The sequence below is a fragment of the Sinocyclocheilus rhinocerous genome, unplaced genomic scaffold (assembly GCF_001515625.1).
Source record: "Sinocyclocheilus rhinocerous isolate Xijiao unplaced genomic scaffold, SAMN03320098_v1.1 scaffold1506, whole genome shotgun sequence".
Classification (NCBI taxonomy): domain Eukaryota; kingdom Metazoa; phylum Chordata; class Actinopteri; order Cypriniformes; family Cyprinidae; genus Sinocyclocheilus; species Sinocyclocheilus rhinocerous.
This window is the reverse complement of record NW_015658506.1, coordinates 80,250-95,629: the sequence shown is the minus strand read 5'-3', so window position 1 is coordinate 95,629 and position 15,380 is coordinate 80,250. Positions and strand designations below refer to the sequence as shown.

At 36.3% G+C, this 15,380-nt stretch overlaps 1 long non-coding RNA gene across 1 annotated transcript in view; it reads left to right on the top strand.

Moving 5' to 3' along the window:
• LOC107722242 (uncharacterized) overlaps positions 1 to 15,380 on the top strand; it is a 19,048-nt gene that overhangs the window by 2,510 nt on the left and 1,158 nt on the right. Inside the window, exons 2-3 of the long non-coding RNA XR_001637788.1 lie at positions 8,256 to 8,258; positions 12,784 to 12,793. This is a non-coding gene — a long non-coding RNA (uncharacterized LOC107722242). The remainder of the gene's footprint in view (positions 1 to 8,255; positions 8,259 to 12,783; positions 12,794 to 15,380) is intronic.

Genomic DNA, 15,380 nt, shown 5'->3' with positions numbered 1-15,380 from the left:
TTGAAACCCTCCTGAACAACATGTGGTGATCCTCTTTATGTTTGATATATATATATATATATATATATATATATAAAATTTGTTTAAAAAATGTTCTTACCTTCATGCAAATCCTTCCCAGCTAACACACAAAGTACCAGTTATGCGATTTATTGGTACCTTACTTTTATTTCACTCGTAGTTTCTTTTGCGCTTAAGTGAAATGATATACAGCGTGCGCCACCGCATTTGCATGTGCAATTGAAGAGTGTGTGCTACAAGCACAGTATAATGTCTGACAGGACAGGAAAGTTAATTTTTCTGAGGTGAGAGACTTTTTTTTCATAACAAGTTACAAAAATAATGATAGAATAATGAGACTGACATTAAGCCTGACATCTCATCTGACCGCAGATATTGAATCGGGACAGCATGTTTTTCTCAGGTACTCTTTACTTAAACTGCATCTGACAGAAGCGTCAACAGCTTTCATGCATGTCTTTCAAAAAACAGAAAAACGTTTTTTTTTGTTGTCGAAGTTGTTTGAGTGTACACTCCATGACCCACTCAGAACGGTCTTGCGAACCCACCAGTTGAGAAACACTGTATTAGATCACATTAGAAAACATGTATCAAATCAAGATGTGAACATTGTCTTCGGAACACATGGAGTGAAATCATAGTTTAGGGGGTGTTGTTTTTTTATTTATTTTTATTTTTTGCTTGGAAATACAGTTTAAATCCACACACAGAATGCACTGGAGTTGTAAAGTAAATATAATAAATTAAAAATAATAAATTATTTTCTCTGGAGGGTTAAATTATAAAATGAAAAATGTAAATTCGGTTATTTATTCATTCTCATGTCATTCCAAACCTGTGTGACTTACTTCTGAGGAACACAAAATAAGATATTTTGAGAAATGTCTCAGTGTAAATTTTTTTTTGGAAGTCAGAGTTCACCAAAACTGTTAACATCATTCTTCAAAATAACTTCTTTTGTGTTCTGTAACTCATACATGTTTGAAAGACAAGAGATGAGTAAATTATGACAGCATTTTCAGTTTTGGATGGACTATCATTTTAATGTTTTTTTACGTAGACTTGTGCCAATGTACAATATGTAGCTCTTAGCATGAAACAACAATGTAATTATTTTGTTGTTCTGACCATTTTTTACTTTTTTTTTTTTTTTCAGTTAAGAAAGCCAAACTCCAAGGACCTCCTGGTAAGCAACATGTTTTTCTGTTTTTCTAAATGCAATTCAGAATTATGTAAAAACAATATTTGCTTTTCTCTGGGCCATGGAAATCCTATGTAAATCATCTTGGTTTTGTGATTCTTGGACAGTGCTAGAATTTTGAGTCTTGTTTTTGTACAATTTACACTAATACAACACAGTTTTTCAAATCAGATTTCATCTACATGACATCCCTGATTCCTCACAGAAACTTTGAACGTTTAGAGGTTCACTTGATAATTCTGCCCTCGTGTCATTCATCTTGTCTGAGTCCCAGAGCTTGTAGCTTGTGAGTTAGTGTGCAAGATCAGTGTAGGTTAAGCCCAAATCCCCACACCGTTGGCCTTCATATCGATCCCATAAGCCCGAATACTGTGGCCCTGGAAAAAAAAAAAAAAAGTATCAACAGCTTTCACGCACATCTTTCAAAATAAAAGTCTCGCATCAGAAAAACATTTAGAATGACGTTTTTTGTTGTTTCTCTGACTGTACACTCCGCGACCCACTCAGAACGATCTTGCGACCCACCAGTTGAGAAACACTGCTCTAGACCATGCATATGCACTCTTTTACTTAATGAAGTAAATTAAATAATGAAGTAAACAGAATTATTTTAAAGTCTGTTTTACATTTGATATACACACTTCGATTAAATGTGATACTCTCATTAATAGAGTTAAGTACTGAAATTCATGAAATCATTATCCAGAAATTACAACATTTTTATATGAATTTAAATAGACATTTGTAGTGGATGTGCCGCTTTCGAACAATTTTCCTGTGGTATGCTGTGTTTTAATGTTTTAATCACATCGAGGATTGCTTGGCGCATGACAATTCCGCTTTAAGTGTTCTAAATAGCAAAACTCATGTTCTGAGAAAATATTTTTGCACGAATAATGATCATTGATGCGAACTTGACTTCATCTCATGGCGTTGGAACATAGACCATAATGACAGAAATAAGGACGCGCTCATTGATTGAACAGTCCATTGGTTTGAACAAGTCCGATGACAGAACTGTAGAACCTCTGCACACAGGTGTCACGCACAGACAGATAGTAGCCTAATGATAACCCCTTTCGTGCTCTTCTCAATTTTGTGTCAAACAGCATTGTATTTAAAAGATAGAATTTGAAGGAAACTGTAAGATATGCACATTTTCTTTTTAAAGGGGTCATATGATGCTATTTTAAAGATAATTATTTTGTGTATTTGGTGTAACAGAATATGTTGACATGCTTTAATTTTCAAAAAACACATTATTTTTTCAAATACTGTACATTATTGTAGGTCCTCTATGCCCCGCCTCTCAGTTTTGCTGATAAGGTGAACATCTTTTAGCTATTTATAGTGGAAACAGATAGGCCTATATTTATTGCAGTGTAAATACAATTGTCTGACTCGGCCCGTCACTGACAAAGTATTTTAAAAAGGAAACGTACAAATTACCATTTTCTTCAAGTTGTATCCTTCAAATACAGTGGTATTTTTCATAATGTTGTGGAGATGCCTTCACACGACATCAACACCTCCGTGCAGCTGTGGTTGTACAGTAAAAGTTATTATCATTGGACCTATTCAAACCGGACAATGGACCATTCGACAACCGAATATAGAGTCTCTGCCATAATATCGAAGTAAGTGTGCATCATTGATCATTGTTCTCGCTAAAAATATTTTCTCATAACATGAGATCTGCGGATTAGTTTAAAGATGAATTATTGTGCACCTATAGCACTCCTCCCTTTCATTAAAACATTGATGACACCTACATGCCACAGGAAAAGTGATCAAGCGCATCCACTATAAATATGTCAAAATGTATATAATTTTAGTTTAATTTCTGCATAATGACTTTATGTAATTTCAGTGCTCCATTAATGAGAGTGGAATATTTAATGTAAATGTGTATATCGAAATGAAAACAACGTTTAAAATCGTTGTTTACTTCATTACTTTTCTCACTCCAGGAAAACGAGTTTGTACACATGGTCTAGAATGTCCGTACGGTGTGTACATATTTACCCCAAGTAAATTTTTTTATAAACCCCGATATGTGAATGCATACTTCTATGGCCATTTTGTGTGTACGCAATGTTTATAAATGAGACCCCTGATGTATAAATGCTACGTACGCACACAATTGGCATTGAAATGTGTGTGTGCAATTTTCCATGCACATATTGGGATTTATAAAAAACTAACTAGGCGTAAATGTGTGCACTGTACAGACACCAGTGCTTCTCAACTGGTTTGGCCATCTGGGTTGTGCTGTTCTGTTGTAAATAAATCTTAACCAATGATTCCTAATTGCATCTACTTCCGGAAGGCCAAATAAAGTGCTTTTGCTTTCGTACTGAAATGCAGTGTCTCCCCGACATGCTGCATCAACACTACCGCTGTTCCTGAAACCACGCTTCTTTCTTTGCGTGCACATTTGGGCAGCATTATGCTAATATTTCCACATAGTGACGTAGACATGTGGCGGTGTGTTAGAACGAGGCGTTTTAGGTAGACGTGGTTGACTCTTAACTTTTATAAAGAATATCTCTTTGGATTTGAGACTTTAGTCTTTGCAACTTTACAGATCTTCTTTATGCACCAAGAGCTTGTAACACTCCAAAGAGAAAGGAAAACTTGAAATCGCATCATATGACCCCTTTAAATGACCACACTAAAAATTGGCCACATGTCACTTCACTTTCACTAAATGTTTTGTTATTGACGCGATGACAGACAGTTATTTACACAGCAAAAAAATAAAATAAATAAATAAGGCCTATCTCTTTCCATTAAAATATATAAACATCCTAAAATATATGTTTGCCTTATAGGCAAAATTGCATAAATTTGATTTGTGTAAAACAATTTAAAATATTATCTGGCCAGTGGAAAAGAATGAGAACAACTCTGAACACTTTCTCTGAAATGTATTTTCAAGGACACTGAATAGCAATGTAATGTCACAAAAGGCATTTATAGTTTGTATCTCAAATTTTCTTAACGTATTGTTTTTTTAACTGCGTTAAACATGGTGTCATGGATATTGGATGAAATATGCATGGAAATAATAAGCAGGGGTCTCATTTATAAACATTGCGTACACACAAAATGGGCATATTAATTGCGTACGCAATTTTCCACGCACATAACGGGATTTATACAAAATAAACTTGCCCCAAATATGTACGCACCGTACGGACATTCTGGACCATGCGTATGCACTCTTTTTCCTGGAGTGAGAAATTAAACAAAAATTCTATGAATTTAGACATATTTATAGTGGATGCGCTTTATCAATTGTCCTGTGGCATGCTATGTTTTAATGACAGCAAAGAGTGCTATAGGTGCACAATAGTTCATCTTTAAACTAAACTGCAGATTATCAGAAAATATTTTTAGTGAGAACAATGATCAATGACGTGAAGAAAATGGTAAGATTTGCACGTTTCCATTTTAAAATACTTCATCAGTGATGCGCCGAGTCAGACAATTGTATTTACACTGCAATAAATATAGGCTAAAAATAGCTAAAAGATGTTCACCTTATCAACAAAACTGCATAAATTAAATTTGATTTGAATTGTTCAAAACAATTGAAATACTATTTGGCCAGTGGAAAAGAATGAGATCCACTATATTCTAAAATATTTATCTGAGAACTATTTTAAACAGTTTTGTTTTTATTTTGATATATTTATTCTAAATCATAAAAAGGATACTGGATGATTTTTAGCTTAAAAAATTGTGTATGGCACAAATGGCATTTAAAGTCCGCATCTCATATTTCCTTTGACGGTGTTAAACATGGTGTCACGTGGATGGGAATATGCATGGAAATGATATGCAGATGAGGTTATGCACAGTAAAACTAGGCGTTGTAAGCTCCATATATGATGATTTCAGGGAGGAGACGGGGTGGAGATGCACGTGCGCACAATCTTTCCCTGACTGGGATTTATAAAGGGATTTTTGCACAGGTTCTGGCATACGCATGGTTTTATAAATCTGCAAACTTTTGTGCGTATGCAAAATCTAGCTTTTGTGCATACGTACACTTTTAGGATGAAATCTACGGAGAGTTTTATAAATGAGTCACTTTTGCCCAGGACCAGCCAAAAATCTATTTCTGTCTATGCCACTGAGCTATGGCAACTAATTAAGTTAAACTATGGAGACAAACAAGGTACACAGCAGACAGGGGCAGAACACACACAGGAAACATGTAAAGCCACAGCACGCTTTCGGTCTGTTAAAACTTTTCAGGGAGGCAACTTTAACCACTGGTGTCACTGTTGGACAGTGGCACTTTAAATATACATGTTATTTATACAAATTTTTATGTCATTAAATATTTAATGTTATTTAGTAATACTTACGTTGTTTCATGTTTGTGTATTGTGGATTTTTTTTCTCATCCGTTTTTTTGAGGATGCACTTCCTCCCTTCCAGAAAATGGCTGTGATTGATATAGTATGTATATTTATATGAAATAAATAAATAAAATATATACACCACTACTGTCAACACAGAAATGAGAACCTAATATTTTACACAGACTAAGGTGGAGTGATTCACTTTTTAACGGTTATGTAGGCTACTTAAAATGTACTGGCAGCTATTAATCTGAATATCAGATGCTGTGAACATTGCAGACAGAATGGTAATTGTAGACAAACTATTTACACAGGTAGCTGTTGATATACAGTATTACCAACTATACAACCATGTGTTCTGAGGAAAATGAGTAATGCAACGTACCATATCTGAGACGCAAAATGCAGAACTGTTTCTGAGTAATCTTATCTGTTTGGGTCTTAACTGAGTTTGATAAAAAATGCTGTAAAACAATTCCCACGTTTCCAAGGTAAGAGCAGTGCTGAGGTAAGTTGTACGTCACGCGCCATACAGGTACAGTAGCGCTGCTGTGTTTGTTCTATTACTCTCCCACTGGACAAGAGGTGACTTTTTATTCTTGGTGGGAAGTAAAATGTTTAGCTGGAGTATTTGTTTAGATGATGCTGACACCATATTAACTGCTCTTAAATTGAAGTGTTAGATTTAAATCTTCCATTCAAAATATTTCATCTATCCATATTAGCTATCATTAGCATTTTCTGTAAAGCTGCTTTGGAACTATACATCATGAAAAGCACTATACAAACTTGATATGAAACTTTATATGAATTGAACTGAATTTTACTTATTGGTTTGTCTGTATTATTATGCTAAACACTTTATTTAATTTATGTAGAATAATGAATATCTGTATTTTTATTCTGTATACTAATATAAACATTAATTTTACTTAAAATTTGCTTTACTTGCAAACACAGCATGTTCTTCTCATCAATCACTGTGCAAATTTTCATAGTCTGACTGAACATTTATACAGTTATACATTCATACAGAACAGTTATATATATATGATTTTGAGGAAGAAATACATTGTGAAGGATCTCTTGTAATATTTTCATCATGACTAACTAACTAAAAAGTGTGCAACAGACAATTTGAATACATATTACAATATGCATTGCATAACGATACACTTGATATGCAGATCACGGCCCTTATTTATCAAGCTTCTCAAAGTACCATTTGAGTCTTAAGTGCTGAGAATTCATTAAATTTACTCCTACTTTCAAACTTAAATATAAAAACAAGTTATCAAATTTCTTAAAGCTAAGAATCAATCTTACTCTCCCAGTTATTTAAGATGGCTCGAAAGGTCTCTCAAGTGGTTAGGAGTTGCCAGTAGGGGCTTGTGATGGCGCTGAGGAGACAGAGACGTGAGCTAATCTTTCAGGAGAGGAATAATGTTCTTGAAATGTTTGAAGACGAGCAGTTAATAAACAGTTACATTTCCTCAGTTATTCAAACAGAAACGAGCAAAGAATATTTACATTACCAAAGAACATCATAACTGACTTCAGTCAAGCGCGAGCATTATATGCTCTTTTAAAACACTCCCGTTAAAATCAGTGAAGCTACCTACACTGTATCATGAATAAATCTCTTACCCCTTATTTACACAGTGTACAGATACTACAGAAAGTAAACAGACAATGCAATTATGTGTTGACCAGCGGGTGTCGCTGTTGGACAGTGTTATTCCTGCTTCCTGGCTCTCTCTGTCGGCGACGAGGGATTCACATGTGATAAATGCAGGGAAATAGTTAGGCTGACAGAGAAGATTTCAGAATTAGAGACACGCATCCAAACTTTAATTGAAGACAGTAAGAATGTGAGGACTCGGATACGGCTTTGGATGCGACTAGCTCAGGGAGTCCTGTACATTGTTCGGTTCCGGTTACAATGCCTCTTCAGCAGGGTGACTGTGAGGCAGCATAGTCACGGGTCAAAACACCGCTCTTCCGTTCCGATCAAAACATTAAACAGGTTCTCCCCACTCAGTGACGCACCCACTGAGAAACCTGATCAAAGTGCTCTAGTTATTGGAGATTTTATTGTATGGAACGTGAAAATAGAGACACCAGCCACCATAGTCCAATGTTTACCGGGAGCCAGAGCGCCTGACATCTTGGCAAATTTAAAAGTGCTGGCTAATGCTAAACATAAATTCGGTAAGATTGCTATTCACGCTGGCGCTAATGATATTCGACTTCGCCAGTCGGAGATCACTAAAAATAACATTAAAGAGGTGTGTGAACTTGCAAGCACGATGTCAGACACTGACGTCTTTAATTGATTTTTCCGTACATTTCTGCCATATGTACATTAACTGACAGTCACCTCTGATAAGCTACTACTAAATATTGTAGAAACTTATTTTGCTGTAAAGTTGCTTTGCAACGATTTGTATCGTGAAAAGCGCTATACAAATAAACTTGAAGTGAATTGAATTGAAAATATGGCACATAGTCTTATAGTTTGTACTTGACTAACTGGGGCCCAGGTCAGGAAACAGACAGACTGGCTAAACCAACCGTCTGCTAGCCGCCTCACGTCACAGAAATCAGTTAATTCTCAGCACATAGAGACTCTTTCACCTAGATATCACACTATAGAGATTGTGTCTGTTCCCCGAACTAGAAAATACAAAAAACGTCCAAACCAAATTAAGAGTAACAATTTAATTGATGTTCAACAAATAAAAAAAGATGTAATATGGATAAACAAATGATAAAGCTTGGCTTATTGAATATCAGGTCCCTTTCTACGAAAGCACTTTTTGTAAATGATATGATCACTGATCATAACCTAGATGTGCTCTGTTTGACAGCAACCTGGCTAAAACCTGATGATTACATTATTTTAAATGAGTCTACCCCCCAAGATTACTGTTATAAACATGAGCCACGTCCAAAAGGTAAAGGGGGAGGTGTTGCTTCAATTTATAACAATGTTTTCAGTATTTCTCAGAGGGCGCTTTCCCCGTCGTGGTCCTGCTTGCGGAACTAATAGTCGTGTCCATTCTTTATCAAGCCGCTAAGCTCACCACAACGTGTCGCTTAGAAAAAAGACAGACCAGAGAATTCATTGTAACACGTTAATTCGCTCATTTGTCCAGTGACAGTGAAAAACACCCGCTCTCAGAAAAATCTGCGTTCGGCGACGTACCTTGACGGCTCATCTAAGAACAGTTAATCAGCTAATCCTGAACAGAGGTCAACCTAGAATTTAGCTTCCAAAAGATCTTCACGGGGAAGAGAACGAGAATGAGGTAGGGACCGTTATGCAGTGATATATATAGGGAGGCGGGACTCCCGCATCACTATCGTGATTGGTCTGTCAACTGACAGATGTGGTGTAATTGGTGCTTCCAGGATTGGTCACGCCCGAGGCGATTCCCATAGTGAGATACCGAACGAATGTTTAAAAGAGAACTAGTTAATTACAGACCAATCTCGAATCTCCCTTTTCTGTTGTACTGCGGCCAGCCAACCGAGACTTGTCATTTGCACTTATATGTTGTTGCTCTTTTGTTTGTTTTGACTGCTTTTATTGTCCTCATTTGTAAGTCGCTTTGGATAAAAGCGTCTGCTAAATGACTAACTGTAAATGTAAATGTATCTCTCTGTATAGGCCATAATGTTCAAACCCTATTTGCTTATTTTATGTTTCATATATTAGTGCTATTGGATCTTAGCGCTGCAAAGACACTATTGACCACAACATTCTTTTGAATAGACTAGAGTCGAGTCGCAAGTCATCAAATTTGGGACTCGAGTCCGAGTCAAGTCTCGAGTCAAGTGACTCGAGTCCACACCCCTACTTATTACATTATAGTCCTCCATGTCCGCTGTGTTCTCAAAACTCTCGCAATTTGATAATACCTAGAATATAAAAATTAACTGCGCTCCGCAGATCCTTTTCCTATTTAGCGCCTAAACTCTGGAATAACCTACCTATCATTGTTCGGGAGGCAGACACACTCTGTCAGTTTAAATCTAGATTAAAGGCCACCGGGAACACTTCCCATAACACCCGATGTACTTGCTACATCGTTAGAAGAATGGCATTTACGCTAATATTAGTCTGTTTCTCTCTCATTCCGAGGTCACTGCAACCGCAAAAAAATCAGCAACAGCCGATATCTCTGGCTTTCGTCGATACACGATACTATCATCTACCGGCACAACCCTATATTAAAGGTTGTGATGTCTGAGAATATTCTTAAATAAGGAAATCTATTCAGTTATTGGTCCATGTGTATTTCGTCATCCAAAATCCCGTTTGTGGCACAGCAAAGTGTAGTGAATAAACTCTAAGACTGACACTTAAGATTTAGTCCTACACTTCGCTTAAATTACGACTGAGATGCTTGATAACTAACTTTTAAGCGCAGCTTTGAGCCAATATTTTTTTTACACTTAAGTCAATTCTTAGCAGCATTCTTGAGAGTAATTCTCAGAGGCTTGATAAATACGGGCGCTGGTGTCATTTAACATTATGTAGTTAAATTCCAAGGTTACTTAATAATTGCTATTGTCAGTATGTAAACTCATGTGACTTTGCCTCAACAGATGAAATGAATGAAATGAAATTCATTAAAAGGAGTGGCTCACAAGATTCATTTGTTGATGAATTGGAAAACACTAGTTGCTGCTTGTTTGTGGGTGTTTCTCAAATGGAAGGACGCATCCTAGTGAGGATCATCCTTGCTAGGTCAGTCCTTCTGAGGCTTCAAGGCTAGAGTCCTGCTCAGCATTAAACACCAGAATCAGATGCTCTTGTAAGTGCACATGGCTATGTCATAAATGTTCCTGCTTTCGCAGTCATGGCGTGAAAATACTATTAAAATTATAATCTGAAAAATACTTTATTTTAAAATCTTTATATAGATTTGACTGACTTAACTGACTTTTTATTAAAATAATACAGGTAATTACAAACACCTGCATCTCCCAGGGGTTTACATTATGCACAGTTATGTTATTCAGTTGCGACAAAACAAAAGAAAACTGTTATGAATCCGGTCTCTGTCATTCCTCCTGCTCACCACCAGAGGTCTCCATCTCTATATCCTCCCGGACTCCATTTCCCACAATCCCTATTCTAGGAACTAATTACACCTATTTCCCATCAATGGACTATAAAAGCTGCACACAAACACACTCTCATTGTGAAGTCTTGTTTTGCCACTGTGGACACTACGGAGCGTTTTTCCTTGTATATCTTGCCTTGCTTTGCCTTGTCTTGTTCCTGCCTTGCTTTTATTTTTATTTTGGACTGTTCTTCTGGTTTTTGATCATTTGCTGCCTGCCCTGACCATTACCCGTTTTTGTGGTTTACCCTTTTGTCTTGCCCTGGATACTGTTGTTTGCTGGTGTTTGACCCTGCCTATTTTAATGAAGCCTGCATTTGGATCCCCATCTCCGTTGCAATGCTCGTCTGTTACAGAAGACTTCACCACACCCAGACTCAGTGGCTTTATTCAGCAATACAGGCCAATTATGGACCCAGCATTGAGGTTAGTTCACCTTTGTCAGGGAACACTTTCCTCAAGGACCACATCCAGGAGTTTTTGAGCATTTCATATCACTCTGATCTCCTGGACTATGCTGATTTTTTTCTGTTATGGACCGAATGAACCATTAAAAACCAAACTCATCCGCAATGGTCCTCGGGATCGCTCTGTGAGTTTTTGGCTTTTGCCTTTTGTTGATTAGTTCCCCGTTCATCATTGGCTGACACAGAGGCTGTTCCCCTATCCTAAGTGCTCCCTGCAATGGCGGCAGCCATCTTGTGTGTTTGGGCTACACACTGCTCTGTTACTCCTCCAGAGCCCGCTCCAGTCCATGAATCCACTCTGGAGCCCCCTCCAGTCCATGAGTCTGCTCCAGAGCTTGCTCCAGTCAATGAATCCACTCCAAAGCTCACTCGAGCCCCAGAGCTCAGTCCTGTGTTGGTGTCAGCCTGTGAGCTCTCTGCCTGTCCTGTCACGGCCAAGTAGGCCAGCGCTCATTGATTGAACAGTCCATTGGTTTGAACAAGTCCGATGACAGAACTGTAGAACTTCTGCACACAGGTGTCGTGCACAGACAGATAGTAGCCTAATGATAACCCCTTTCGTGCTCTTCTCAATTTTGTGTCAAACAGCATTGTATTTAAAAGATAGAATTTGAAGGAAACTGTAAGATATGCACATTTTCTTTTTAAGTGTTTTGTTATTGACGTGGTGTCAGACAGTTATTTACACAGCAAAAAAAAAAGAAGAAAAAAAAAGAGGCCTATCTCTTTCCATTAAAATATATAAACATCCTAAAATATATGTTTGCCTTATAGGCAAAATTGCATAAATTTGATTTGTGTAAAACAATTTAAAATATTATCTGGCCAGTGGAAAAGAATGAGAACAACTCTGAACACTTTCTCTGAAATGTATTTTCAAGGACACTGAATAGCAATGTAATGTCACAAAAGGCATTTATAGTTCGTATCTCAAATTTTCCTAATGTATTGTTTTTTTTAACTGCGTTAAACATGGTGTCATAGATATTGTATGAAATATGCATGGAAATAATATGCAGGGGTCTCGTTTATAAACGTTGCGTACACACAAAATGGGCATATTAATTGCGCACGCAATTTTCCACGCACACATCGGGATTTATACAAAAACTTGCTGCAAATATGTACGCACTGTACGGACATTCTGGACCATGCGTATGCACTCTTTTTCCTGGAGTGAGAAAAGTAATGAAGTAAACAACGATTTTAGACTCTGTTTTCATTTCGATATACACATTTATATTAAATATTCCACTCTCATTAATGGAGATAAGCACTGAAATTACATAAAGTCATTGCACAGAAATTAAACAAAAATTCTATGAATTTAGACATATTTATAGTGGATGCGCTTGATAAATTTTCCTGTGGCATGCTATGTTTCAATGACAGCGAAGAGTGCTATAGGTGCACAATAATTCATCTTTAAACTAAACTGATCATTGTTCTGTAAAAATATTTTCTCATAGTCTGCAATGCACTTACTTCGATATTATGGCAGACACTCTATATTCGGTTGTCGAATGGTCCATTGTCCGGTTTGAATAGGTCCAATGATAATAACTTTTACTGAACAACCACAGCTGCACGGAGGTGTTGATGTCGTGTTAAGGCATCTCCACAACATTATGAAAAATACCACTGTATTTGAAGGATACAACTTGAAGAAAATGGTAATTTGCATGTTTCTTTTTGTAAAAAGGCTACTTTGTCAGTGACGTGCTGAGCCAGACAATTCTATTTACATTGCAATAAATATAGGCTAAAAATAGCTAAAATATGTTCACCTTATCAGCAAAACTGCATAAATTAAATTTGATTTTAATTGTTTAAAACAATTGAAATACTATTTGGCCAGTGGAAAAGAATGAGATCCACTATATTCTAAAATATTTATCTGAGAACTATTTTAAACAGTTTTGTTTTTATTTTGATATATTTATTCTAAAACATAAAAAGGATACTGGATGATTTTTAGCTTAAAATATTGTGTATGGCACAAATGGCATTTAAAGTCAGTATCTCATATTTCCTTTGACGGTGTTAAACATGGTGTCACGTGGATGGGCATGTGCATGGAAATGATATGCAGATGAGTTTATGCATAGTAAAACTAGACATTGTAAGCTCCATATATGGTGATTTTAACGCTCTTGCTATCTGGGAAGCAACGGGGTAAACGGGGTATTGGTAGCTGTTCAGTTGCTTTGACACAATCTGTATTGTTAAAAGCGCTATATAAATAAAGGTGACTTGACTTGACTTGATTTCAGGGAGGAGACGGGGTGGAGATGCATGTGCGCACAATCTTTCCCTGACTGGGATTTATAAAGGGATTTTTGCACAGGTTCTGGCATACGCATGGTTTTATAAATCTGAAAACTTTTGTGCGTACGCAAAATCTAGCTTTTTTGCATACGTACACTTTTAGGATGAAATCTACAGAGAGTTTTATAAATGAGTGCCCGCTCACTTTTGCCCAGGACCAGCCAAAAATAAAATTCTTTCTACGCCACTGAGTTATGGCAACTAATTAAGTTAAACTATGGAGACAAACAAGGTACACAGCAGACAGGGGCACAACACACACAGGAAACATGTAAAGCCACAGCACGCTTTTGGTCTATTAAAACTTTTCAGGGAGGCAACTTTAACCACTGGTGTCACTGTTGGACAGTGTCACTTTAAATATACCTATATATATACAAATATACATATATGTTATTTATACAAATTTTTATGTCATTAAATATTTAATGTTATTTAGTAATACTTACGTTGTTTCATGTTTGTGTATTGTGGATTTTTTTTCTCATCCGTTTTTTTTTGAGGATGCACTTCCTCCCTTCCAGAAAATGGCTGTGATTGATATAGTATGTATATTTATATGAAATAAAAAAAATAAATATATACACCACAACTGTCAACACAGAAATGACTACCTAATATTTTACACAGACTAAGGTGGAGTGATTCACTTTTTAACGGTTATGTAGGCTACTTAAAATGTACTGGCAGCTATTAATCTGAATATCAGATGCTGTGAACATTGCAGACAGAATGGTAATTGCAGACAAACTATTTACACAGGTAGCTGTTAACATACAGTATTACCAACTATACAACCATGTGTTCTGAGGAAAATGAGTAATGCAACGTTCCATATCTGAGACGCAAAATGCAGAACTGTTTCTGAGTAATCTTATCTGTTTGGGTCTTAACTGAGTTTGATAAAAAATGCTGTAAAACAATTCCCACGTTTCCAAGGTAAGAGCAGTGCTGAGGTAAGTTGTACGTCACGCGCCATACAGGTACAGTAGCGCTGCTGTGTTTGTTCTATTACTCTCCCACTGGACAAGAGGTGACTTTTTATTCTTGGTGGGAAGTAAAATGTTTAGCTGGAGTATTTGTTTAGATGATGCTGACACCATATTAACTGCTCTTAAATTGAAGTGTTAGATTTAAATCTTCCATTCAAAATATTTCATCTATCCATATTAGCTATCATTAGCATTTTCTGTAAAGCTGCTTTGGAACTATGCATCATGAAAAGCACTATACAAACTTGATATGAAACTTTATATGAATTGAACTGAATTTTACTTATTGTTTTGTCTATATTATTATGCTAAACACTTTATAATGAATATCTGTATTTTATTCTGTATACTTATATAAACATTAATTTTACTTAAAATTTGCTTTACTTGCAAACACAGCATGTTCTTCTCATCAATCACTGTGCAAATTTTCATAGTCTGAACATTTATACAGTTATACATTCATACAGAACAGTTATATACTGTATATATATATATGATATTGAGGAAGAAATACATTGTGAAGGATCTTTTGTAATATTTTCATCATGACTAACTAACTAAAAAGTGTGCAACAGACAATTTGAATACATATTACAATATGCATTGCATAACGAGACACTTGATATGCAGACCAGGGCCTTATTTATCAAGCTTCTCAAAGTGCCATTTTAGTCTTAAGTGCTGACAATTCATTAAATTTACTCCTACTTTCAAACTTAAATATAAAAACAAGTTATCAAATTTCTTACAGCTAAGAATCAATCTTACTCCTTTAAGACAGCTCGAGAGGTCTCTCAAATGGTTAGGAGTTGCCAGTAGGGGCTTGTGATGGCGCTGAGGAGACAGAGACGTGAGCT